Below are 25,928 nucleotides of genomic sequence, written 5' to 3' on the forward strand. Positions count from 1 at the left end.
TACATATATATATACATATATAAGGAAAAAATATGACAACTTTTGTGCAATCCTAATGAAACAGACTGAATTCTCTGGCCTTACCATTACAAGAAACACTAGGTTATTCAACTGAATTTGATCTCCCCTCATGAGGCAGGGCTATTTCCTCTCCTACATTCTTACAGTAACTCTGATTTGTCTATGTCCTATTTTTGGTATCTAAATTAAGAGTATTGCTCATAACCAGATTATATGGCATTTATTCTGAAGAGTAAGAGATACAGATACAGCTAAAAATTCAATATAAACACCCTGTGGATGTAAGCCATGACATTTATATACCAGATTAATAAGCACTAAGAGGAATTTCTGATGTAGGGTGCATGACCCTCCCTTAATTTCAAAGGCAATTATTTTAATACCATGATTTCAAAGTGTGATGTGTCCTTGAAAACAGCTGCAGACAGACTGCCTTAAGAAAAAAGCTTCAAATCCTGAAAGGATGATTTCAGGTACATCTCTGGTTTTGAGATAAGAGAACATCTGGGAGTGAGTGTATGTGCTGGCCAGCAGATAAGCAGGCCGAGACAAACATCGATTTTATGCTGCATAGATCTGAGCTTCCCTTAGAAAAATGGAAAGGCTCAGGGAGATTTGACACACAGCTCCTGCTTCAGCCCATCTCTAGTCGTAACCAGCATCAGTAATGCTCTCACCACCACCATTGTCCGTGGTGAACATCGCTCCATCCCCAGTCCCTGCTCCCAGAGGGTTCCTGGAGCGGTCTCGCTGCTCAGAGCAGCCCTTGTCTGTCACAATTGGCCACCTACTCCTTGATATTTTCCAGATAATCCCAACCTGGAAGGTACTGCCTTGTTAAAATCAAAGAGCCAGCTTGTAGTTTCAACCACAACAGAGAACACAGTCAGTCTCCCCAGTTATCACTGGTCGAACCTGGTCAGCATCAACTCAGCCTTTCAAAACCAGGAGAAACAGAGAACCGGCCAATTTGTTGTAAGGAGAGCTGAAAATATCACCACAGCTGGCTTTCCATTCAAGTTCCCAGTGCTTTCTGATGGTGGCTTGATGCTCCCATCCAAGACAGCCCAAACAACCCTGCCCTCAGTACTTGAGCTTGGCACAACCACAAACAGGCGATGGCAGGAAAAGTCACTTCAGCCCCACGACTGCTGTGTTAGACCTCAGGGCGATGGTGCTCCAAGAAGCAGCTGCCACGCTGGGCCAGGCACAGGATCCAACTCTGGTGAGAAGAAGGACACGGAGTTCTTCTCACAGATAAGAAGTTACCCGAGTTTTGGTGAATTTGCATTGGGGGGGGGGGGCAGAAAGGAGAAGGAAGAAGCATCCAGATAGTCAGGTAGCTCCCTCCCTCTCTTAATTTCAAATGCTTAAGTAACACACAGAGATACTAAAATATCTCAAAATATTTCCTTGGTAAGGAATCGGCACGATATGAGCAATTTGCCCCAAACACATTCTTGGAAGCACTCACCATTTCTGGATGCAACACCTCAAAAAAAATTACAAAACACAACATTTTAAAAACTAAATACAACAAAACAGCCTGAGGCAAACATGCAGCTCCACACATGCCTGAGCTGCTGACGTTTCTTCCAAGCAGCTGAAATCAAAGTCTAGGGAGAGAAGTTGTCAGATGACAAAGGAGGGACACAAAGACCTCACCACAAGTGCTGCAAATAAAGCGTGAAAGCCTGCATACCAGCTGCTCTGCTCTTACTGCTGAGAAACCCAGGTTCCAACCCAGCCCCGAGGGCTCTCCAAGCCCAGAAAGGGAAAAACATCCAGATTTGTGAAAAGCCACCTTCAGCCCTTCAAAAAGTCAGCTGATGAATAATCAGCAGTTCATGTATCATGAGAAAAAACGGGTACACCGGAGCCCTGTGAGCACGCTGTGGCTCAGGACCACTCTGCTCAATGCTGGAAGGGAGCAAGAACAAACGAGGTACCAGCTACGTAAGATTCAAAGGAAAAGACGAAAAAAACTGGACATGATACCTTGGTGCTGGCTGTCCATTGTTGAAGGTCTCATCTAAAGCATCAGAATATCTGTCCCGTTCATCAGAAACAGAAAGCTAAATGTAATCTTAGAGGTAAATCTGGAGCCCTTAAAAAAGGCTCAGCGAAGTTTTGCATCCCCAGAGTGCATGTCTGGAGACAGCTGCTCTCTTCACCGCCTTCACTAGCAGAATTTGCCCAGAATAAAGTTAAGTCATGCAAAACTTTTGCCAGAAAGTTTATCAAACACAGCATCTGAAAACAGCCAGAAGGTAGCCAGGAAACCTCTGAGAACCCGTGGAGAAGAAGCCACAGGATTTTCAAAAGAAAGATGAAGAAATTCTACATGTGATTTCCATGCTCCTCTGCACCAAGCCACTTTTCACCAAGCAGATTATCTGTCCCCCCAAAAGGACTAATCTGTTCTAACACTGCCTGGTGCGCCAAAGCACCTTTGTAAAAGACAAAAATTCCTGAAAAAATAAGTTTTAGCTAACTTTGAACAAGTAGACAACAACACTGTTACCGTGACTTCCTCTGTAACAGAGCTTGTAATTCCACAGCTCACTACTCATGACACTCACCTTTTCTTTATGGCATGCAACACATTTGGGGGTCTTGTCAGTTAATTAAGCAGCTGTAAATCCACACCAAGTCCTATAGCGTAGTGCAGTTGTACAAAATTATTTCTGCAAATGAAATAATCCCAGACACCACTCTGAGCCAACAACTTCCACTAGAGCCCACTAGGAAAAAAAAAAAAACCCTAGCGTGGCATGTGGTGGGTGAGTCAAGGAGGATTAGTTTCTATATATGTTGCGTCTTAACTCAGTCCTTATTTAGGATGCCTCACTCTTCCCATCCCAGTCTCAGCTGGAAAACAAGACGGGGGACACGCCAATTCTAAGTATTACAGAAAAGGTTTCCAGTGCTTCTGGTTCCAGGGGGAAGAGGAGGGAAGGAGCAGCAACATCCCCCAGGCAGCAAAGCTGAGCAACACCCTCCCCTCCCCAACAACCCCAGCCCAATCCACACGCGGCTTCAGCTTTATAAACTCCAGACAATTCTTCGCATATCCCCAACCACACAATGAGAAGTCACAACCACATCAGTAAGTTACACAACATATTTAAAACAAACACCAAACAAACACCACCAACTAATGGACTTAACTAAATAGTTAACAAGGTTAGGCAAGATTAGTAAAGATAAATAGCTCTCCCTTTCTTTTTGTTGTTGACAGGAATATTTTCCTTCTTTTTTTTCCCTCTTTAGTTTAAACAAGAGTTGTGGTGCTGTTCTAGTACAAGTCAGGGAGCCGGGACCTCAAGTTGATTTTGTTTCTTCTCTCATGGCCCAAGGCCACTTGACTTCTTATTAATTTTCCCCATCTGTAAAATGGGGCAAATAATAATTAGAAACTACCACACAATGTTATAGAAATTATTCCGTTCATAGCCATAGAGTTCTTTGAAGACTCAAAGTGCCAAGCATTATTACTAGATGATGAAATGATATATTTTCTCCCCCAAGCTATATAGGACAAGAAAAAAGCCATGCAAACAGCCAACTGTGTTCCTAATGAGATGCAATACTCAGAAATTGGGGCATCTTAAAACAGATTGGACAATCTTCTTCCAGCTCACAAAGATTATTCCCAATACATAAACCTCACAGGGTGATAAATACAAGAAAAGAAACATATCATTTGCCCAGGTTTCTGCAGACAAAAATAAGCTTGCATAAATGAACAGGGAATATTTGCATTCTCAGTCTGGAAGAGGGCAAAAAAATTCTCAAAGAAGTAAGGGAAGAAATTAAATTAGATTTGAAAGCTTTGTGGGGGATTAACTTATGTTTTCTGAATATAAAGCAACTGTCAGGACTGGGAAAGTCAATTAAATAAAAGGGACCGGATGGGAGGGAGGCAGGGAAATGCTGCGTGCAACAGAGAGGTCACATGCTAGATAAACGGGGCAGTATGCTAACTATTACAGATAAATGCAATTCCCTCTGTCTCTGCAGAGATTTATTTATATTAGAGAGCCATGATCAGTACCATGGGTGAGCATAACATTAAGTTACATTAACATTACTCAAACCACATCACATAAAATGTGAAGAGCAAAAGCGTAATAACATACTGCCTTCTGCAAGCAGCAATATTGCCTCTCAGAAGAAAGGCAGGAAAAAACAACCAGAAAAATCCTGCCTCCTTCCATCCCTACCACCGCCTGCCGAAGCAGCACTCTCCTTCCCCATCCCTTCCAGTCCAAGGATCACTGCTCAGCTCATGGCCTTACATGGGGCAGGAGGTATCGCTCACACAAGATAAATGTTAACTCAAATAAGTAGATCTCTGGGGTTTAACTCTTACCAAACTCAGCAGCGAGTCAGCTCAAAACTGGCCTTTGATCAGCATCCTCATGTCATATAATGCCCTGATACTGCTCTGACAACACACTGGCTCATGGCAGGGGGATGTCTGGGCGAGGCGCTGCATTTCCTACAAATGAGGAATTTCACCTTGTGCTGGACCCTTCACTCCGCAGCAGACCTCGGTAACACATCAATGTGTAGGCAATATCCCCATCCCAGGCACCCTGAAGCTGCAGTAGTCCAAGCTGTGCTGTGCCCCACACCTGCCCCACTCCCATGGCCTGTCCCCCACGGACCTGTGCCCCACACACACAGCCCTGCTGCTCCAGCAGCCAGGCAGGAACAGGGCTGGGGGTGACCCCCACGCCCCAACTGCAGGCAGTGTTACACCTCCCGTAAACATGCAGAGCAGCCACAGGCTCTGGGGAAATGATTCAAATTATTACTATTTTGAGAACATTCCAGTTTAGCACAACTATTAAAAGCCCAAGTGAAGCTGTTTGTGGGCTAGACCCTGCAGGACAAGTCATCAACTGCTAATAAACACAATAATGAGGCATGCACAGAAGTAGCCTTGTACTTCTTTCCCTCCCATATTCAATGTGACACTGGGAAAAACAAACGACCAAATACTAATTTTTGCCTTTTGCACGTAGGCACTGTAAGAGGGTGGACTGGACATGTGCTATTTCAGTGCTGCATGTGCACGCTCCATCTCAGCTTCGGACACCCAGACAATCTGCCGCCACTGAGCGCAGACTAAACTCAAAGCAGTCCCAGGAACCAGTGGAGCAAGGTGAAAACGTACCTGAAAACCTGTGGGGATTTTGCTAGGAAAGATCAGCAGCCGCAAGAAGCATGACTGAATCTGGCTACAGAGACACAGCTGGGTTTCCGCGTCTTCATGGCACCACACTAAAGCCGCTCTCTCTGCTAAGGTTTATTTTAAAAGCCTTATTTAGCTTGTCAGGATTATTTATACACGCTGCCTTGCTGTGGGCCACGGTTGGACTGCCTGCACCATGTTCAACACGGTGCTTGCTGGAGAGGGAACAACAGCCCCCTGCTCCTGTCAGCGCTGAGTCAGGCACGGGAATTTCTTGCCATCTTGTTGGAAGAGGCTTTTATTCATTTGTTTAATGGTGAAAGCAAGCTGCAGCCAGAGAAGTCAGATCCAGCTTTCCAGCTGATTGCTAGGGGCAGCAGATCCGAGTCGAACAGCATGCTTCCAAATACCAGAAACGCAACAGTACTGAGCTATGGGAACGTGGAAAGGAGGACTGAGCACCTGCTGCTACAGCTTTGGATGGACACGGACACACACCCCTTCCCAGGAGCAACAGCACAAGTGACAGAGGAAACAAAGGAGATTTAGGTCCCAAAACTTCTGCTGCTCGTGGGGAGGGGAAACCAGCACAGCATCTGGAGACTGAAGTGGTAGAGACTTCCAGCGAAGGCAAGACATTTGCACAGTGATGCCAGCAGAATGAAAATCTCCAAACACTCATCCAGCAGAACGTGGCTGCCAGCCAACATCCAACTTTTAAGAATGGTTTCACAGCCACAACCAACTCAAATCCAGCTGGAGTGCAGGGCCAGCTGGAGGGTGATCCCAGCAACCCTGATGAGCAGCAATAAAACTGAAGAAATGTGACCAGGATAGGAGATAACAGGTGATAACTGCTCCTGGAGCTAGCAGACCTCTTGATTAAAAACCCAGAGAATAAAAGCATTTGGTACAGGAGTTTAGGGTTCCTGACAAACATGGAACAATACCCACTTCTTTCCAGGTCCAGTACAAGACCCCAAGCAGCCTGTGAATCCCAGAGAAAGCTCACACACAGTGATTTAGTGTGGGAAGGTTCAGAGATCCAAGAAGAGATGTTCCAAAGGCTATAAAGAGAGAAAGGGAGGAAGAGAAGGGAAATAACATTTCAAATGAGACATCAGTCCTCGCATTACTGAGGGCCTGCAGCACAGCTAGGGATGCAGGGCAGCACTAGGGAGCAGCAATGACCAAAGCCCCAAGCCCTCAGTGGTGGCATAGCACTGGTCCTCGGCAGCAGAGGAGGTGTTTGCTGCCCTCTCCAAAGCCCAACATCTCTGCTAGCAAACTTGTGCACCTCCTTGGGTCACAGGCTTTTAACCTCATGAGGAACAGCAGCCACCACTGACCATCTCATCTGGCCCCAGGATAGCGCAGGGAACATCAGAGTGTGCAGTGGAACAGGAAAGGAATCCATCCCACAGAAAGCATAGACAAAAGGCAACAAATTCCAGCTGGAGTGGGAAGACAGCCTTATGAAGCAGCAAAGAAGTCAAGAAGCAGCCCAGTATAGCTGTGGGACAGAAGCTGACAACTGATGCAGGTAGACTTTCAGGGGCCCTGGACAGGTGAAGAAGCAAGTCACCAGAGCCTTATGAAGGCATCACAGGAAGGGAGTTATGCTTCCTTCTCCAGTGAGCTAACACACACCGCCTCAGAGAGTATGGTATAAGCAAATACCACACTCCTCACCCAGGGATAAGACTAGAATGAGGGGTTCAGAGATGAGAGCAGTTGGAGGGCAGCAAGCCAAGACAAAGGATGAAGCACACTAGTAGAAGCAGGTCTTGGCAAGCATTTGTACAGAGTATGAAACAGAGCAACCACATGAGGCAGAAGCAGAGACCCAGCACACAGCTGGGACCTCAGTGGTGGTGTTACGGGGTTAGAACATCCCAGCTGCAGGGTGCACGGCTGAAGCAACTTGACCCAGCTCTCCACATGAAGAGCCAACTGGAATTTAGGATGCTAAATCATGCCAGATCAGGCTGTAATATCCAAAACAAAGTAGATGGGGACTAGCCGTTCCCAAGACCAGACTGCCAGCTCTGACATGCACTAGGCTACTTGGATCAAATCAGTCTTAGACCGAATGCAAAATGCCGCTCCTTGAAGTCAACTAAACCAGGCCATTTCCAAGGGCTAAGGCAACAGATAGTCCATTTTGCTGAATGCACTTCCACATAAACCTGCCCCAGTAATCTGAAAGCTCTTGACAGTTTCTCTGCATGTTGCCAAAGACCTGCAGAGTCAGATCGACTGCACGTGCCCAGCGCAGCTGCATCACGCAGGCATGGCAAGTCTGGTGGGCCTCGTGCTGGAGCCCATCACAAGCCACAGAGCAGCTCCAGTGGCCACTTGAGTTTAATTTCTTGGATAATCAAGATATGCTTCATTACTCTGCCACAGTCCACACGTTAACTCCACAGCCACTGTTTTTAAAATGTGGAAAGCCTCCCTGGACCTAAAAAGCAGTTCAGACTGTGTTAAGTGATGGCTGTCCTTTAAAAGATACCAAACAAACAGATGTCTATACAAGCAGAAGCAGCATGACATTCTTCTACAAGTGCTGCTGGACACCATATACAGCATTATTTTAATGACATTTGAAATAAAAGCCGACAGGAGCTGTTGTGTATGGTTTTGAGCAAAAAACCCAGCAGATATGTAAATGTTAGACATCAGCGATGGGGTGGGTTGGATTACTCACCCAGAGGAGCAGACTTAATGCTGATCTCCACTGTCACTCTTGAGCAACTATCACTGATCCATATAAACTTCTGACACTGAAAAGGGAGAAAGAAAGAATTTAATTAATCACTATAAACTCTGAGGCGACTTAACAGTCGTACCTTATAAAAGTTTATTATCAAGTGACACAGGATACAGGAAGCACAGTGGATGATGTATATAACAGCATTTTAAAAAAAAGCCAATACCAAGAGATTAAAGGATGACAACTGATGTACAAAGGGGAAATGAGTTTGTTTATTCCAAGTAATTCCCAGCAACATTATCTCCCAATATTTCTACATTACACAGTTGGTCTGTGCCTGCCCTCCACCTCCCCAGCTGATCACACTTGTATGACGCAAAACAAAGAAGGTGAATGATGCCTTGCAAGGCTTCCTTCTCACTATTGAGACCTCCAAAAACACCAACCAAGGACCCCACAGTGCTGAACATCTGGAGATCAGAGTGTGAAGTGAAGCCAGAGCAGCCTATGGTACTGAACCAACCCTACGACTCACTCCCAACAGCTATTCCTGAGTCTCTTTACTATGACTATTTTGATAAATCAAAGATGTTCTCTGTTACTGTGGTTTGACAGAAAGTTTTAGTCACAGGTACCTCTATCTACAGATTGTTGAGCTATTTGGTGGGGGAAGCTTGAGAAAATTGTTCTGGGAGAAGGTTCTGGGTAAACTTTGAATTAAAAATGCAGAAGCGAAGTTTGGGGAATAAAACTCCAAACCAAAACAAAACACCTTCCAAACCTAGACATGAGCTCCCATTAGAAGAGACCTAAGAATCAGCAACTCATATGGGTGCTCCGTGAAATATGGCTGGTAGAAGGACTGAAACAACCAGGAACGCTCCAGCATACCTCCACCTGGGACACTGCCAGCGTGCTGAGATGCTGCTCTCCAAACAAAAATCAGGCCAAGAACAGATCTTGTCAAATTGACAGAAGTTTAGGACAAGCAACCAACATGATCAGAACACAAAGAAACAGCTCAAAAAACAACGTTGGGCTAAAGAGACACAGACTAACTAGTTGTTGACTTGCAGCAACAGAGACCAACTGCAAATATCCAGAAGGTATAAACCAGAACCTAGAGAACTCAGCCTGCGCATGACTAGGAGATGAGCACACATACACACACACAAAAAAGCATTTTCAGGTCTAGATACTAAACTGCTATAATAGATGGTCTGAGGGCATATAAACAATTGGGTGTTCATTGCCTGTCAGAGTAGTTTTTTAGACTAGATTGAACAAACACACCAGGAAAAAAATATTACACAGAACACAAACAACCAGGACATATGAGTCTGTACAAGCAGACTCTGTCACAGGACTGGGGCTTCAGGCTATTGCAGCAGAATAATTATGTACTGAGCTCTGTGCAACACAGGAAAAAAACATCTGTCAGATGGAAAATGAGAAAATGTGGAAGGCGGGGGAAAAAAAAAACATTTGAGGTTTCTATAAAGGGTATTGCAGAATGTCATTTATGAAGCTACACAGCTAGGGAAAAAAAGTTAGTTAACAGTGTTATTTTAAGTCTGTTTAAAGTTATACCAAGGGCTGAAATGGAAAACCTATAATTAGACAGAGCTTCTCCCCTTCCAAATACTTGACTCCAGCTGAGCCAGGAGAGGTTAACAAATCGACAGAATCTTTGGGATTCCCGCTGCCCGGGCTGCCAGGGAACACACGCAGCAGTTGGGCAGACAGGAAGGAGATGCAGAATATGGTGGGATTTTGATGCTGTGCCTTGCTGCTGGGGGCCGGCCGTCTGCTTGCTGTCACAGCTGCTCTGCCCCTCTTGATATCCCAATGGGAAAGTCCCAGTAGCATTTCAGAACGAAGCTCCTTCCTTGTCTTGCCAGGTCTGTCTTCCTCCATCAGTGCAGTGTTCAAGGATGGGAGAGTCACGCTCCCCATGAGGGCGGATTTGCTCTTCCCGACGTGGGGCGCCAGCAGCACCACAGCTGCTCCTGAGCCTCCCTACCACGACTATTTCGGTAAATCAAAGATGTTCTTTGTTACTGTGGTTTGACTGAAAGTTTAGTCATTTCCTTCTCAGCAGAGTCAGCGTTAACACATCCACAGCCCACACCTCGGGCAAGCTGTACGTCCACTCGCCGTCTAATAAGGAAGGGAACGCTTGCTTGCATTTCTCAAAAGTGAATGAACTGTCTTAGACCCTACCCTGTGAGCTGTCACCACAAGGATTCAGTTTGTTTCAAAGGCTGCTAGGGTCTACGTTTCCCACCGTCCTTCCCCCTCACTTCCTTCCTTCCTTCCTCAAACTCGATTTAGGTTTTACTAATGAACTTCCCCAGAAATCTCAGACTCCCTCTAATCCTACAACTAAAGACACCTCTCTTGCACACCCTCACCTCTGAAGACTGTTTTCAAAAGGAATTCCTATAGTGCTAGCTGTGATATTCACCCCAGTATTTCTCCTGGCTGGATGGGCTACAGGATGCAGAGATCTAAGGGCATTCACCCTGCAACCTGCATCAGGATGCCAAGAAGGATGGTAGCCCCCAGGGGAAGCCTGGAGCTCAAGGACACTGTGTGAAAACTGGGACTTGTTGGACTTCTGGGAAAGGGTGGAGTTTTTCTGGTTTAGCTGAAAGGGTAAATTATCATCCAAGAATGGCAACTGAGGGAATAGCTGCTCTCACGTCACACACGATAAATGTGCCACGAAGCCACGATCGGAGGACACACAAGCAGCCAGGCGTTTGGGGGGTGGGAGTTCTCCAGCCTCAATACCAAGAGTTAAGATCTCCACCAAGCTCAATATAAGTTCAATTTCAGTATCAAAAAAACAACCTCCCAGAAAAACACACTCATAATCAGGAGCCAGTTTTTAGGAATGATCATTTAAGAAGCACAGGATTAGGTAAACCAGGTGAGATGAAAGTTAATTGGGTTTTCGCTTTCCTACAGAGAACATCACAAAATATAGATGTGCTGAAGGAACCTTTCCAGTATCCCTAGGAAAAAAAGTACTGCAAAACAAACATAAAGACAAAGGAAAAGAGAGGTGCCTGACATTTTTGTCCTTTTCATACTATAGTCTCTTAAGCAAGAAGAAAACAGAAATCCTAATCCTATAATCTTGCACGTTCAGCAATAACATTTTACCTTGCCAGTCGAAAGTTTTCTACAATAGCCACCCATTCCTTTTTCAAATTCAAGAAGCACAATTGCAATCAATTACATGCTGCATGAATTTAAACAGGTCACAACCCTGTGCCTAAAGATCTGAAAATTTACATGTTGCACTGTGTTTAGGGGCATGGTTAACAGGAAAGCTTGCAGGACTATTTGTTTGCTTTGTACCTATCAGAAGCTTTGTTTCAGGAACATTTTTGGAAAAATGCAAGAGACTACAAGCACATCATCTAGTTTATGTCTGTTCTCCACTACATAAAGATCTGCTTTGCCTAATCATTTCTCATGAAGAAAAGAAGTTATTTGAGTTACAAGATCTGAAAGAGCCTCTCCTTTCTACTAAAACCTAAAAAATGACTCTGTAACATGGGACTCAAGTAGTCACAGCTCAATTCAACTGAAACAAAAACTCCTCCTTCCTACACTCTTACTTCATGTCTGCGTGTCTGTGTTTCGATTAAAAAGCTACAACAACATTCTTCATACGATTTTAAAAGAAAATGGGGTGATACATTCCACAGGCAGCAGGTCTCAAAGAAGCATCTTCCACCACCTCATCCAACCCTGAAGCACTTCCTGAGCTACACAAAAGCTTCCTGTACACACAAACACCTGAATCAAACACAAGGCCCAGCCCTGCTCCATTACCAGGTTTTGTAATTGGACCATTTATACCTTGAGGGCATGGTCAGATTGGTGGGCAAGCCATCTGGGCAATGGACTTGGGACTTGCAGCACCAAGAAATCACATGGGAAGGAGAGACCTGGGCAGAAGGGCTGCAGCTGCAAGAGGACAGCATCAGCCGGACAGCAAAGCTCAGCCTGCCGCAGTGGACAGCACAAAAGGTGGCCACAGTTTCCCATACAGGGAGCGTGCCCTGGCAGCCAAGAGGGCCACCCGTGTCCTGGGTGCATCCAGCACAGCATTGCCAGCCGGGCAAGCGAGGTGATTGTCCCGCTCTGCTCTGCACTGGTGCGGCCTCACCTGGAGCTCTGTGTGCCGGTCTGGGTGCCACAGGATAAAAAGGACATAAAGCTACTTGAGAGTGTCCAGAGGAGGCTACGAAGTTGGTGAAGGGTTTGGAGGGGAAACCGTATGAGGAGCAGCTAAAGCCACTTGGTTTGTTCAGCCTGGAGAAGAGAAGACTGAGGGGAGACCTCATGGCAGCTACAGCTTCCTCACAAGGGGAGGAGGAGGGGCAGGCACTGATTTCTCTCTGGTGACCAGGGACAGAACGCAAGGGAATGGCAGGAAGATGTGCCATGGGAGGTTTAGATTGGACATTAGGAAAAGGTTCTTCACCCAGAGCACTGGCACAGGCTCCCCAGGGAGTTGTCACGGCCCTAAGCCTGACAGTGTTCAAGAAGAGACTGGACAAGGCCCTCAGACACATGGTGTGAACTGTGGGGTTGTCCTGTGCAGGGACAGGAGTTGGACTCAATGATCCTTGTGGGTCCCTTCCAACTCAGGACATTCTATGATTCTTTGATTCTATGAGTGTTTCTTGAAATCCACGGTGAAGGTTCAGACAAGCTGCCCTGACCTGTAATGGAAGCAGACGCTACCTGTAACACTGGCGGCTGGAAGCAGGCATGGTTGCCTCTCCAGGAACCTTCTGACAACAGTCGGTGCTTCTCCAGCAGCTCCACACACATCCTGACCTCTCGTCCCTTCAGAGCTGGGTTGCAATAGCCTCTGCTTTCTCAAGGTAGCATCGCTCAGATCTCTTCTGACAGCCACCCCTTTCCACAGGCTGGCTGCCAGGAGATGAGGTGGCAAGAAACTTCCTCTGCCATCAAGCCTCCTCTGCAGACCCCATGTCTGCCACATGCACCCCTCTAGGCAACAAAACACAAGCGAGTGCTCAGCTTCTTCCAGTCACCCTCCACCCACAGCCAAGACGCCTCTTCCCAACAGCCCAGCGTTCAGCTTCACCCAGATCCATGTATATTAGAAATTACTTTTGCAGAACTCGGCCACTCACTTTCAGCCTTTCCAGTAGTAATACCTAGCCTTCCTGAGCAATACAGAGCACCTGTTTTATTTTTCCCTTACACTGAGAATATTCTTGCTTGAGAAGCCTATTTGATGCCTGTGTACTCTGCCTCTAGTCTGCATTAATAGACTATTTTTCCTTTTCATTTTTTTCCTTTAAAGAATGAATCAATAGCTACTAGATATAACTTGACTCAAAATTTTATGAAGGAAAATTACTAACATATATATTTCCAAGGAAGTCACCAATGCAGGCTGATTGTGTCGGCTTATCTTGCCTTGGAAAAGCGGGCAGAGAATTTAAAGCCAAGAAGAAAAGCAATGAAGAAATTCTCATAGTTTGAATGATATGGGCACCTAATGATTTTCCATGGAAAAAGTCATTGACGGATGTCTTTTTATTTTGGTATGTTAATGGTACAATTTTTTGTAAAAGGCTTTTGGGCAAAGGCTGTTTTGAACCTGAATGGAAGTAATCAGGGCTGCAAACTGAATAATTTCCCCACATTCGTATACATCACCTATCCACACCAGCTACCACCAGCCAACCTGCAATTTCTGTTACATTCAAATCACCCTGTCCCTGGATACATTTTTCAGCTGCTGCAGACCACGTAATAGATCTCTTATTTACCATGGGACAGCCTAGACAAACACATAAAACATGGATGCTTTAGCTGTTATCTTTATTTTTGTTTTCTAGAAGGCTGCACACCTTTTGAGGCAATAAAAAAATACAGAGCCTCCACATTAACAAGTCAATCTGGTTTTGGATACTACCGCACCCACAGCTGAAACCCAAACCAGTACTTGTCCATCCTGCAAGTGTCAGCCTTGGGCTTAAAAAGTTTCAATCCAAAGCTGGGGGTCTGGCACACACAGAAACCTAAAGTGAAAACTAAAGGGACTGGAGCAAAAATAACCACATCATTAATTCCAGTGACTCAAGCAGCTGATACCTCATACAACATTTCCCACCCCAAAACAGTACATTTGAACAAAGTACAAGTAGAAATGTCACTGAATCAACATACCAACATTGGAGGATACAGACAACACATCCAACTGCCACAGCAAAGAAACACTTTCTGGAAGCGTAATAAAATATTACAAATAATCTCCTGAGTCAGAGACAAATAACATCAGACAGACCATTTAATGAAGTACTTGTAATATCAGCAACAAGAACAAACTGCAGTGTGTTTAAATAAAAGCTTTCAAATCACTAACTTATCAGATTTTAAGTGAATACTAGACATGATTTATGCAAGGAAAAAAATTATGACTAATCCCTGACTAATTTTATATTAATCAGAGTCCATCTCTGAATTGGAATGCCACTCCGTGCAGTTTCTATCAGCTAGTGCTTTAATTTTACAAGCCAAAGCAACAGGTTATATGCAGTTTATCACCTGTGAAAATGCAGATATTAGTTGACGGAAGATGTAGAAGTGACTGTAAAACAAGGAGGATAATTTTATGAACTTAACTGAAGCTCTCATGCCCTCAGAGCCCATGTTATGGAAGCAGTGTGATGCAGTCTGTGCAATCAGCTACAAGAGAATTCAACCTCCTGGAAGACATTTTCCATAGCACAAATTGGATACCACCAAATAACAGTCTCGTCAGTGTTCAGCCTCTTTCGTAGTTATGTAAAGTTTGCTGACAAGATCTTATTAATCACATGGCAAGCCAGAGCACCCAGGGTGGGCAGTCACCTTCAGGCATCACTTCTGCCTTTGTGGAAATACCATTTACCAGCTGATATCCCAAACAGCCCTGGTACTAGAAGCCAAGAGCCTGCAAGAATTTGTTTTTAGGGTGAGATGATCACAATGGGCTGTAACGCTGCTATTGTTAAACTAACAGGAAAATATTATCATAGTGTTTTCTCTCGCACAGGCACCAGTTTGGCCTTATTCTTCTACACATGCAAATGAGCCAAAAAAAGCCTCCATGTGCCTCTTGGCCAGAGGTTTATGGCACACCTTTAACCTTGGCATGCTCCATCAAATGCAAAAGGCACTGCTCTATCAGTGTTGTTCATCTTCTTAATTTGACCCATGTTGCCTCACACTGGTTCCTGCCTTCCTTCTCAACTCTACTGGAAATAAGCACAAGACATTTCTTAATAAAAAAGGGATCAGGCTCACACATAAGATTTACCATAACATTTTCCAGGAAGATGCCTGCCCAACAATTATCCTGAATTGTTATGGGCATCCTTCACTTTGAAGTTCAGTCACAGCAATATTTTACCAATTCCTAAAAGGAACTTAAATAGCTCCAACAGCACAAACTTATAAAATCCTGTTAGTAAGGCACACACATCCAAACTCTGTGTTGCCAGAGCTGAGAAGTGAGGTGGAGGCTATGTAAACAGCAAGAAAACAAAACAAAAAAAAAACACTTACCAGGAAAAGAAACAAAATACATTATTTTGTTGTTATTGTTATTGTTGTTAAGAAGAGACAGCCAAAAGATTTGAGTTAAAAAACCTAGAAATTAAGATCAACATAACTAAATGCTTTACCAGCTTCACAAGTAAAACTTCTACACATTTCTTTTGCTATTTCTCCATGCAGACACTTGGGTTGTTTCAGCCCTTTTAAGTTGGTTACGTGCTAATATACATGCACACAACAAGATTCAGCTGTTGTGTTTGCATACACCAAGCAAATAATCCTGAAAATACCATTTCTACTAATCACATTGTTCCACACAGTTTTAAAGCACATGATTGCAGAATAAAACCCCCTCACCACATATTTTTGGCCCGGATTCTAAAGGAAATTAAGTTTATGTGGTAGTGTTGTTTGTCAGTCCTCACCCCATTAAATTTTCAGCTCGCTAGTCGATTTTGACCACATTTGGCAGAAGGCAAGTAGATGTGAATAGGTGTCATGTTCTTACATCTTTGGGAGAAATTAGTATGTAGGTAAAGGAGACACACCTAAATTAGCCTCACACAGGGTTAAACTGCTGCAAGAAGTCAAAAACTTGCTGCTTTGTTTGGCCCAGAAGCTGCTCCATCAGCATCTGCACGTGGCCACCCAGCGTACTTGTTGACTCCTGTGCGGCCAACACAAGAAACACTGAAGAGAAACCACGGACCAAGCCAAAAGGGAGGGAGAAGGTAATTTGGAGATAAGCAACAGCAAAAATGAAGAGGTCCAAAGAGAAGGATCACAGGTCACAGTGGACAGAAGGACAAAGCACACAGTGGAGATAAAACTGTGAAGAACTAGGGAGAGCTGGTGGCAGCTCTTTGCCAGCTCCATACCTACAAGCACAATGATGTCCTTTCCCTGCCCTCCTTCCACCCCCTGGAAAGCTCACAACACACTGTTCTCCCATCACATCCTGAGCTAGTTATTTACAAGCTGTGTTTCATCTTCAGATACGCACCTACTGGGTCCACAAAGGGACCGTGCCTTCAGCTGGCAGACAGGACAGAACCAGCACAGCAGCAACCGAGCTCATGCTTGGGAAAGAGCCAGGGCAGACTAGACCGACCTCAAATCCACCTGTGTCACAGCTGCAACAGAAAGTAAGATTCCTCTCCAGAACCATCACCTACAAATGCAGCCACCTTCCTCTTCATCCCAGGAAAGGAGAAATGCACATGGCAACCCACAAAGCTCTTGGTAGGGAATGGAAGAAACCCAGAGGTGCTACTGAAAGATGATCAAAGAACGCTGCCTGTAAGGAGTCCAAAGGGAACACAAGCTTACGAGCTGAAATGAGATCACTTGCAACCTATGTGGGCTGGTTTTGCCCAAGGAGCTCTCAGTATCATAAACCTGGACAGCTTAGGGGACAAGAAGTACGATCAAATCATCCCTACGTCAGAAGAATGGGAGGGCTGAGGGCCAGAAACAAGCAGTGGCTGCCCAAGTAGCCAGGATGGGCAAGGGGAGCACCCTGCAGAGCCAGGATGGGCAACCACCCCCAGCCAGGGCCGAGCAACCCCAAGGCAAGTCCCACAGCTATGGGTGGCAAGTGAGGCTCTCCCCGCTCTCCCTCTGTGCTTAGCAGCTAGCAGACAGACAGCAGATTTTATTTGCCTTAATTCTTAGAAACGAATACTTCTGCACCATGAAAGCAGAATGCAAATACCTCCTCCCCACGCCCCCACAAGCCTTTCTGGTTTAGTTGGATTTTATTCAAGAATCTTCCTCATAATCAATCTATCACAGCACTTTATTTAAGGAGTAAGTAAGGATGCTGCTACCAGCATTAAATACTGTTTCACTACCAATTACAGTGCATTATCCTCAGAGGAAAAACTTCATTAGCTTTCAGTCTCTCCTTTAAAGAGGTCAGTGTCTTGCAACAACAGAAACAACAGTTTTTCTCTCAGGGAAAATACCAAGGATGGAGTTCAAGGCACAGAAAAGATGCAGGCAGAGCACGAGATTCATGGGATAAACGACAAGATGCAAAATCACCTTCCCCTTCTAGACCATCACTTTCAAGTTCAGACCAACTACACAACAGCTTAAGAAGTCACCAGCACCAGCTTCCCCAGAATATGCAAAACCACGTCTGCGATGGCAGCCCACTTGTCAGAGCAGACTTTATGCAGACTGAAGCCCTGTGCCCCCACAGCCGGCAGGCTCTGTGGGAAGCAGGCCTGGACGGCCACAACAGCCCCAACAGCTCTACCGCTGCAGCAAACAGCCCGGGTCAGGAGCAACACATGTCCTGACAGCAGTGTGGAGAAGATGCTGGTCCCATCAGGAGCACTGGATCTGTCCTGTGATGAGATGCTCTCTCTCCAGCTGCAATAGTATGGCTCCTCTTATTAACAGCAGGGCACCGTCACCTATAGGCCAGGGCTCTAAGCCAAGCACTGCAGTGTGTCAAGAGCAAGGTGGCGAAGTTTACACAACAGAGCTTCGAAACACTGGGGCTGGAAATAAGACAGAGCCTGAGCATAAAAATAAAGGTATCCAACAAAAACATTAAGCCTTAAATCATTATGAATTGTGACCAAGAAATGCATCGTAGGAGAGTCTGAAACAGAGCCAGGTGGGGATATCTGACCCTAGAAAGCAGTGTCTTCACCTACAAGCTTTCCACTCTGTCCTATAAACTCTCGTACTACACCCACCCCATTTTCACTCTCACGGAAAAACAAGTAGCTCTAACAACGACAGAAGCCAAATAGAAACTAGCTCAGTGAAAGCTCGTTTCATATTTCACATGAAATACAAATAAATAAATATTTCATATTTAATCGGTTGGTTTGTTTTGTGGAAGGGACGTTGGTTGGTTTTTTTATGGAAAGAGGCAAACTTTGCTAGACTCCAAAACGAAAGTCAGATGTGAAAGAACTACTTATAAGATCCTGAGGGCAAACAAGTGCACAAATAAGTATGTGTTGCATTGTATCTTCATTTAGAAATCACCTAATAACCATGTTTCCCATGCGGGACAGTTAATATTAGAAACCACACACATCCTACACAAGGATGTCTCTATTAAACGTCCTACATAAGGATGTTCCTAAAAATCCAGTAATTTAGCAAAACACATTTATAACTGCTGCGTAAAATTTGGGCTACATAAAAAAGGATTCGACACCACTTAATCTCATAATTTTCCATCCTGTAAACTGGGGAAAGGACCACTTTCAGGAGCATATTCTAAGGGGTGGTAGAGCACAGGGAGGTCCCATCCCCTGCACAAAAGGGCGGGGTGAAACCCAAGCCTTTCACTGGAAGACTGCAGAGTCTGTCCCCTCAAGCCATACCTGGGACCACATGTTGCTGTCCCATGGAGGAGATGGTGGAAGCAAGGGAGATGGGAGAAGCAGCCAAAAGCCTTTTCAGAGAATGTCACCATCATACCTCTCACCTTCTGCAATCCTACCCACCCTCATTACCGAACATGGTGATTTACTCTCATTAGAGGATACTCCACAGACAACATGAGAGGTTGTTTCAGTGATGGTGTCAGGATACAGACAAGAGGCTTTCAGGTGGCAGCACATTTCTGCCTCAGTTCCTTTTATCCTGAAATATCCCCTAAGAATCCTATAAATTTGTGGAAGGAAAAAATCAGCCTCCCATACTTTAAAAAGTGGTAAAATACAGCTCCTGCTTTATCTAGAGGGCAAGTTATCACTTGCAAGGACATGGGGTTTATGGAGTACAGCACAAAGGAAGACATAGGAATAGAGGTAAGTTGTTCTGAATTTGAACTCAAGTACTTTCCAGTGGCTGCCTTAAATGCTGTTGTGATCCTAATAAGCCAGTTGTTAAGATTTTCATTAGGAACAGAAGCACTGCCCCAAAAAGAGACAAGGGCCATTCCACAAAAACCTCTAGCTACCTAGCTCCAACACAACTTTCACTTCCCATTCATTCCTCATTTACTGTCTTGTGCACAGTAAAGAGAGTTAGCAAGTCCGTCACTGAACCACCAGCATCCTGGGGGCTTGCCACTGGGGAAAACATTTTACTGTAACAACCAGGAACACAAGAGGGTCCCCTCACTGAACAGTCCAGGAGAAGGCAAACCAGAGAGTTATTTTTGTGTAACTTGTCAAGGTAACCCCTTAGGCATAGCATGTCTCTAACCCCAGCAAAGACAAGGTCTAGCAGATGTCAAACTTGTGGAGCCCTGCATTTAAAAGAAGATGCAAGTCAAGACAAGCATCAGACAGGACTACATGAAGGCGACGCTCTACAGAGGGTGATCTAGATGAACCAGAACAGCATGGGAAATGAAGTGCTGAGAAGAGACAGAATGGGAAGAGTTTGTACAAGCTGTGTGTGCAACTCTGAACAGCCTGCTGCACAGAGAAGCCAGCTAGCTCTCTTCTGCAGAGACACATCTCAAGCACAGGGCTCCCAACACACAACACCACGTTCTTTTTTAATTCAGGATTTTTTTCCCCCTTCTTTACGCGAGCCAGGGACCCACAGACTGAGAGATCACCTGCTGCAAGATGAAATTACTAAGAGAGCTTGCCACAGGTCCTGCTGGGCTCATTAAACCATAGTACCCCTCACACATATGGCAGCAATGCAGCTGGTGATAATGCATTTCCCCTTCCTGCTTGCATCACTGATTCTTACTCATTAGGGCAGTTATTATAATCTTCATACAGAATTCCCTTATGTAGCCTGTTTTGCCAAGAAGTAATCGCTCTCCTCTTCCCCTGGTAATACAAATGAGACAGAGCTGTAAAGTGATTTCATTTGCAGTTTATTCCATGGCTCTCCTTCCCAAAAGTTTCTTTCAGATGCTCTGTATGAAACCAGATATGTTGGGTCATTAGAAAACATCTCTGAGACATGCAATGTTTCATCAAGTTTCGTGTGGAAAAGATGAGTAATATAGGAAGCTTTACATCTCAAGTTTACTTGGCATTCCTTGCCAAAAGAAATCCACAAACTTCCTTCCTCTAAAAAGAGAGAGTACTGAAGAATTCAACTCTCCGTGCACACAGAGTAAATGGAGTTTACCCGATGCTCAGAACAAGTTACACCCGTGTAAAACAAGCAGAGGAAAGGACAGCATGACTGACACCTGTACCACATGCAGCAGGAGAGCGATGCGGATCTCAGTCTGCCGCGGCTCCCTTCGCCCCCAGAGTCACAGCAACGCTGTCTGCTAATCACCCTGCAGTGTGGTCTGGCAAACCACCAGCTGCTGGCTTCAGCTTCAGGGCTCTGCTGCCAACTCATTCAGGGGCTCCAGCACATCTCTTTACCATATTGTCTCAGGCTTCCCTCAGGTAAAGCAAGAAAAGGCAGCCCAAGCCCAGCGCTGCTACTCTATGCTAAGACTACCGTCCTGTGCATGCAATCCAAACTTTAAAGGCCAATCTCACTACAGCTTTTTCAACATTTTGTTGGACAACAAATATTCCAGATCCCAAAAAGGTCACTGCTGAAATAATCACTGTCCTGCACTGACTACTACTCCCTACAAGTGAGTCAAAAATAGGGAATACAGATTTGTATCCAGCCTTGCTGGTAACTCAAAGAGTGTTCACGACAGATTATTTTGCTTTCTGACTGAGTCCAAGTCCTTGCTGAGCCCTCAAAATTTCTGTAATCGCTCACCAAGGAAGAGAAAGCGAATCACTGGCTTGCAGCACCTCACGACACACAAACCTCATTGCTTTAGCTCTTTAAAACCATCCACCTCAAGCAAAGGAATACGCTGTAGTCACGAACTCTGAATGGCAAAAGCAGTACTATTTAAGACAAAAGGGGGAACACTGTTTTTAAAGAGTAGAAAAATTCAGACAGTCAGTATTTGCAAAAATCTTATTTTACAAACCTCTACACTTCCGTGTTTCCAAACAGTCTTTCCATACTGCAGTGAGCTTTGTATAATTGCTAGCTAGGTACTTAGAAGCTTAATTGTACTGTATTTACAATTAAGGTTTTGACTTCCTATCCAAGGACCCTACTATTAATACATTTAATTAAAATTGCACGTTATAACATTGTTAAGACTATGCAAATCCAGCACCATGAAGTCAGTTCTAATAAATGCACGGGTAATCTTTGAGCCTCCATACAAAGGTGCTGAAACAGAGTTAAAAATAAGCTTTGCTAGTACAGACAAAACCAAACAAACAAACACATGAGGGTCTGGGAAATGGTTTTGAAGGCTGCACTTCACATAATCCATCTTCAGTGTCTTTTCAAAGGGTCAATGAGTCACTACAAGTCTCCTCAGCTCCTTGCTTAAGTAGAACACTTTACAACAATGTTTTCTATCAGATTTGCAGCAGTTTGAGGATTGCAGCTGGGATTTCCCATATGGCCCCCATGCAAACCAAAGAGCCAAAATGAAGTAGGACCCAACAGCGCTGTAAAGTCAAGAAAATAAGAGAGCGCTGAACAAGATCAACAGGAGAGTCTGCTAACCCAGGCTAACACCGAGCATTTTCTCTATCTAAACATAAAGGAACAGGTTTTGATTCAAAGGGCACTTTTTACAGGGTTGTAGCACTGACTTAATGGAGCACCACCTAAATAACCACCTCCTTGAGCCAAGGCTGGATTAGTCCCAGAGACCCAAGTTCTGGCGCTCGTACTTGAACATCATGAAAGCAGAGGGAGAAGGTGCCAGGGCAGGGCTAAACCCATTTTGACTGTTTTCCGAGCCCTTTCATGTCAGTCACGGATCCTTTATAGTCGGAGTTGTGAAGACACAGTCTAGTCACGAACCCCGAGGGAGAACGATCTAGACGTATGTGTACCCACTGATTCAGGAGCCGGAGCCATTTGCTCCCCCAAGCAGCTGCAATTAGCCCAGAGATGGTCTGAAGGGGCAGGGTGGGGTGGGAAAGGGGAGGAAGACCAAAGGCAGAGAGAGGGGTCACTTGGCCACCCATAAGGCCTCCCCAAGGAGGCTGCCTCTAACCTGGGCTAGAGAGAGAGGCTGTCTCTACCACACACCCATCCCGGCACTCTCCTGCTCCAGCTTCTTGGCCAGGGAGGGAGATGGGCTGCACTGCAGGCAGCACATCTGGCCAGCAGCACATCTGGCCATCAGCTCCCAGGGGTGGCCACCAGCTCCAGAGGGGCGAGACTGCTCTGGGCCAGACCAGGCAGCAGGGAGCTCTGTCACAACCTCTCACCAGTCATCCCCCTGGCTTTGCTCAGTCAAAATTTGATGGGGCTGATCATCCAGGTGAGCACCTACACCAGCACAAACTTAAAGCCCCATGTGGCGTTATAGTTGCAAGCGTTAAAAACTAATTTTGGCAAAGTGCAGGGCTTTCTGGAGAGCAGAGCCAGGAAAATGACAAATAAAGGTCCATATGATTTGTCTCACTGGTCCAGCCAGTAGCCATTTCATTACATCACTATTTTCCTAACTAATAAAGGTCAAACTATAACTTTTGTTATTTTATATTTATAGGTTCTCTCATGTTAAAGGTATTCTTATGCCAGGAAGAAGCAAAAAGGAGCTTCATTTGCCCTACAGATACTGTAGCAAATGCAGTTCAGAAAGAAAAAAAGACACAAATAATCCATTATTTCCCTAGTCTTTTTAAAAAGGGAAAAAAAAAGTTGTGCTGCTTTCACTGAAATGGAGTTAATTTTCTTCATGCACTTAGAAACTCTTCGAACTGTGACAACAGTGAACAAGAAGTCAAGATTATTAGCAGACAGAAAGAAAAAAAAATTAAGACAAAGAGTAATAAGGGCCTTTATTCCCAGGAGATCTTTTTAAAGAATGTAGGAGACTCCAGGCGATGCAGCTGTACTTCCTATGACCTGCAGCATTCCGTTTGGGAACAGGAGGAAGGTCATGGCCATGGAACAGCTCGATATACCCGCACTGCGCGGGCAGAGCGCTCAGCTCTGAAATGCATTCCACGGGGGCAGAGAGATGAACCAAAAGGCTGTGCAAGTGCAGGAGCGGAGGACTGCTGATCTGGGGAGCCATCCTGCACAGGGCACCTCTTTAAAATCACAGAATCACAGAATGTTATGGATTGGAAGGGACCTCGAAAGATCATCCAGTCCAATCCCCCTGCCAGAGCTGGAACACCTGGATGAGGTTACACAGGAAGGCGTCCAGGCAGGTCTTGAATGTCTCCAGAGAAGGAGACTCCACAACCTCCCTGGGCAGCCTGTTCCAGTGCTCTGGCACCCTCACTGAGAAGTTTCTTCTCAAATTTAAGTGGAACCTCCTATGTTCCAGTTTGTACCCACTGCCCCTTGTCCTACCGTTGGTTGTCACCAAGAAGAGCCTGGCTCCATCCTCCTGACACTCACCCTTTATATATTTATAAACATTAATGAGGTCACCCCTCAGTCTCCTGTTCTCCAAGCTAAAGAGACCCAGCTCCTTCAGCCTTTCCTCATACGGGAGATGCTCCACTCCCCTCATCATCTTCATGGCTCTGTCTCCTCAGAACTTTTATGGAGCAGAGTCTGCAGCTGCGATGGCAGACAGAAAATCTCCTTCACACAACACAGTTAAGGGACCACCAACTAGATGCATGTGCTGTCCCTGCTCCCAGCTTCAGGCACACTGGGTCTTCCCAAGAGGGATATTACTAAGTGGTAAATTCAGTTCACGATGAACCATGCTGTGTTACCACGCTTCTTGCTATAGAAAGCATTTGGAAATTATACCACCAATTATACATGCAATACATTTTATAATGCGCACACAGCCTGAGGAACATCACTTGATGTATTATTGATAGGGAGCCACTTCTGGGGCAAGACGGACTTCTAACAGCATTGCAGCAGGAGGGCAGGGTACAGGGAAAGAAAATGACATAACAAGAACACTAAACTGCTGCAGGACTTAGAAAAATTGACTAATTAGCAGAGAGTTTGTCTACATTGAAATATTAACTTAATCATTGCCCCTCACTTGACCTCCTGTCTGCGTCTTTAATTGGAACATGGTGCTTTTAGCTTGAGTTGGCAGGGAGACACAGGTGAAAGTTTGACTAAGCACATTTAAGCAACACCTAAGCACCAGAGCAAGCAGGCAAGACTCAGTAATCCCTAAATCCTCCAAGTGTTCCCTGCTATCTTCCCCCTGCCATGTGCACAGGCACAACACCATCATATGCTGTGGACTAATTCAGAAAGCAACAAAACTTTTTCATATATGTTTTTATACATATAAATATTTATATATATAAAATATGTATTTATTTTTTAAAGTTTGGTGCTATACACAAATACAGCAGAACATTCAGAACCCTTTGGCATCCTGCAAGCTCTGCTACTGCTATCCAGGGCAGTAGCCTTTCTTTAAAGGATGCTTGAGCTCGACTCATTTGAGAGGGGTCAGTTCCACCAGGATGCACAGCTGGGACCCCCCTCTCCACACAAGCTCTTTGGCAGCTCACCAGGGGAGGGGTGGTGAGAGGACCATTCAGTATTTCGGGCAGACAAGCCCTTCATCGCTACCAGAAGCCAGTACCAAGCTGCAAGGCTGCTATGGGCTTAACTCAGTTCTGAAGGAACCCAGCAGGGAAAAAAGGAGCTGAAGTTGCTGGTCCCTGTGGAATGGGAGGGAGAGGTAACAGTTACGCTTGCCCAGAGCAAGGAGGCATTGCACCCTGAATCCAGGATCCCTCGAGCTGGAACCCTGCCAAAAAGCCTAAATAATAGCCCTTCTGCTCTCAAAATCGCCACTGAATCTTGACTGTTCACAAGCTGTCTGGAATACAGTTTTAAACTCATTTAAAATTCAATGGGGGAAAAAAAATTCCCCCCTCCCATAGATACTAAATTGATGCTTTCTCCATTCTTGCTTTGAGTGTTTTCCATTACTCGGTTCCCCATCAATTAAATGCTTTCTTCAAAACTGAAAAAAAAAAAAGTATTGTGGGGTTTTTTTGTGTATATTTTTACACTTCCTCCCTGCACATAATGCCACTGGAATCCTGTAAGTATTGCATAGGCACAGATACCAACGTTTTGCTTTTACCTGGATTAAGCGCCTGCATTGTTTATTTGAATCACCCAGTTCATGTCTTTTATAGGAAATTAAATTAACACAAAGCATCTTTTAATAACCCTAAAAGCTCTCCAACAATTCAATTTGCAAAAAGACAGACAAGCATTCTGCATTACAGTAGGTAGTTTATCAAGCATTTTGACAGAAGATCTTGGTCAAAGCCTTGTCCAGAAATTTAACACCATCCCGTACTATTCCAGGGACACAGTGAATGAACAGAAAACAATGACAAAAGCACAGCCAAGCAAACGCTCGCTCTGTTTGCAGTCTTAAAATCTGGAAGTCTCTGGGTACCTGCTAAAGTAATCCAACTGAGCTGC

At 45.0% G+C, this 25,928-nt stretch overlaps 1 protein-coding gene across 11 annotated transcripts in view; it reads right to left on the reverse strand.

The window, feature by feature from the left end:
- PPFIBP1 (PPFIA binding protein 1) overlaps nt 1–25,928 on the reverse strand; it is a 119,030-nt gene that overhangs the window by 77,198 nt on the left and 15,904 nt on the right. For 9 of the 11 annotated variants that reach the window (XM_082063951.1, XM_082063953.1, XM_082063954.1 and 6 more), the window contains exon 2: nt 7,935–8,010. The exons of 1 other annotated variant lie outside the window; for it this stretch is intronic. The gene's annotated coding sequence lies outside the window, so the exon portion shown is untranslated. Of the gene's footprint in view, nt 1–6,178; nt 6,292–7,934; nt 8,011–25,928 lie in introns of all 11 variants that reach the window. One more of the 11 variants, XM_082063949.1, reaches the window with a different exon arrangement.

The sequence above is a fragment of the Streptopelia decaocto genome (assembly GCF_964273445.1).
Source record: "Streptopelia decaocto genome assembly, chromosome: 1".
NCBI lineage: Eukaryota > Metazoa > Chordata > Aves > Columbiformes > Columbidae > Streptopelia > Streptopelia decaocto.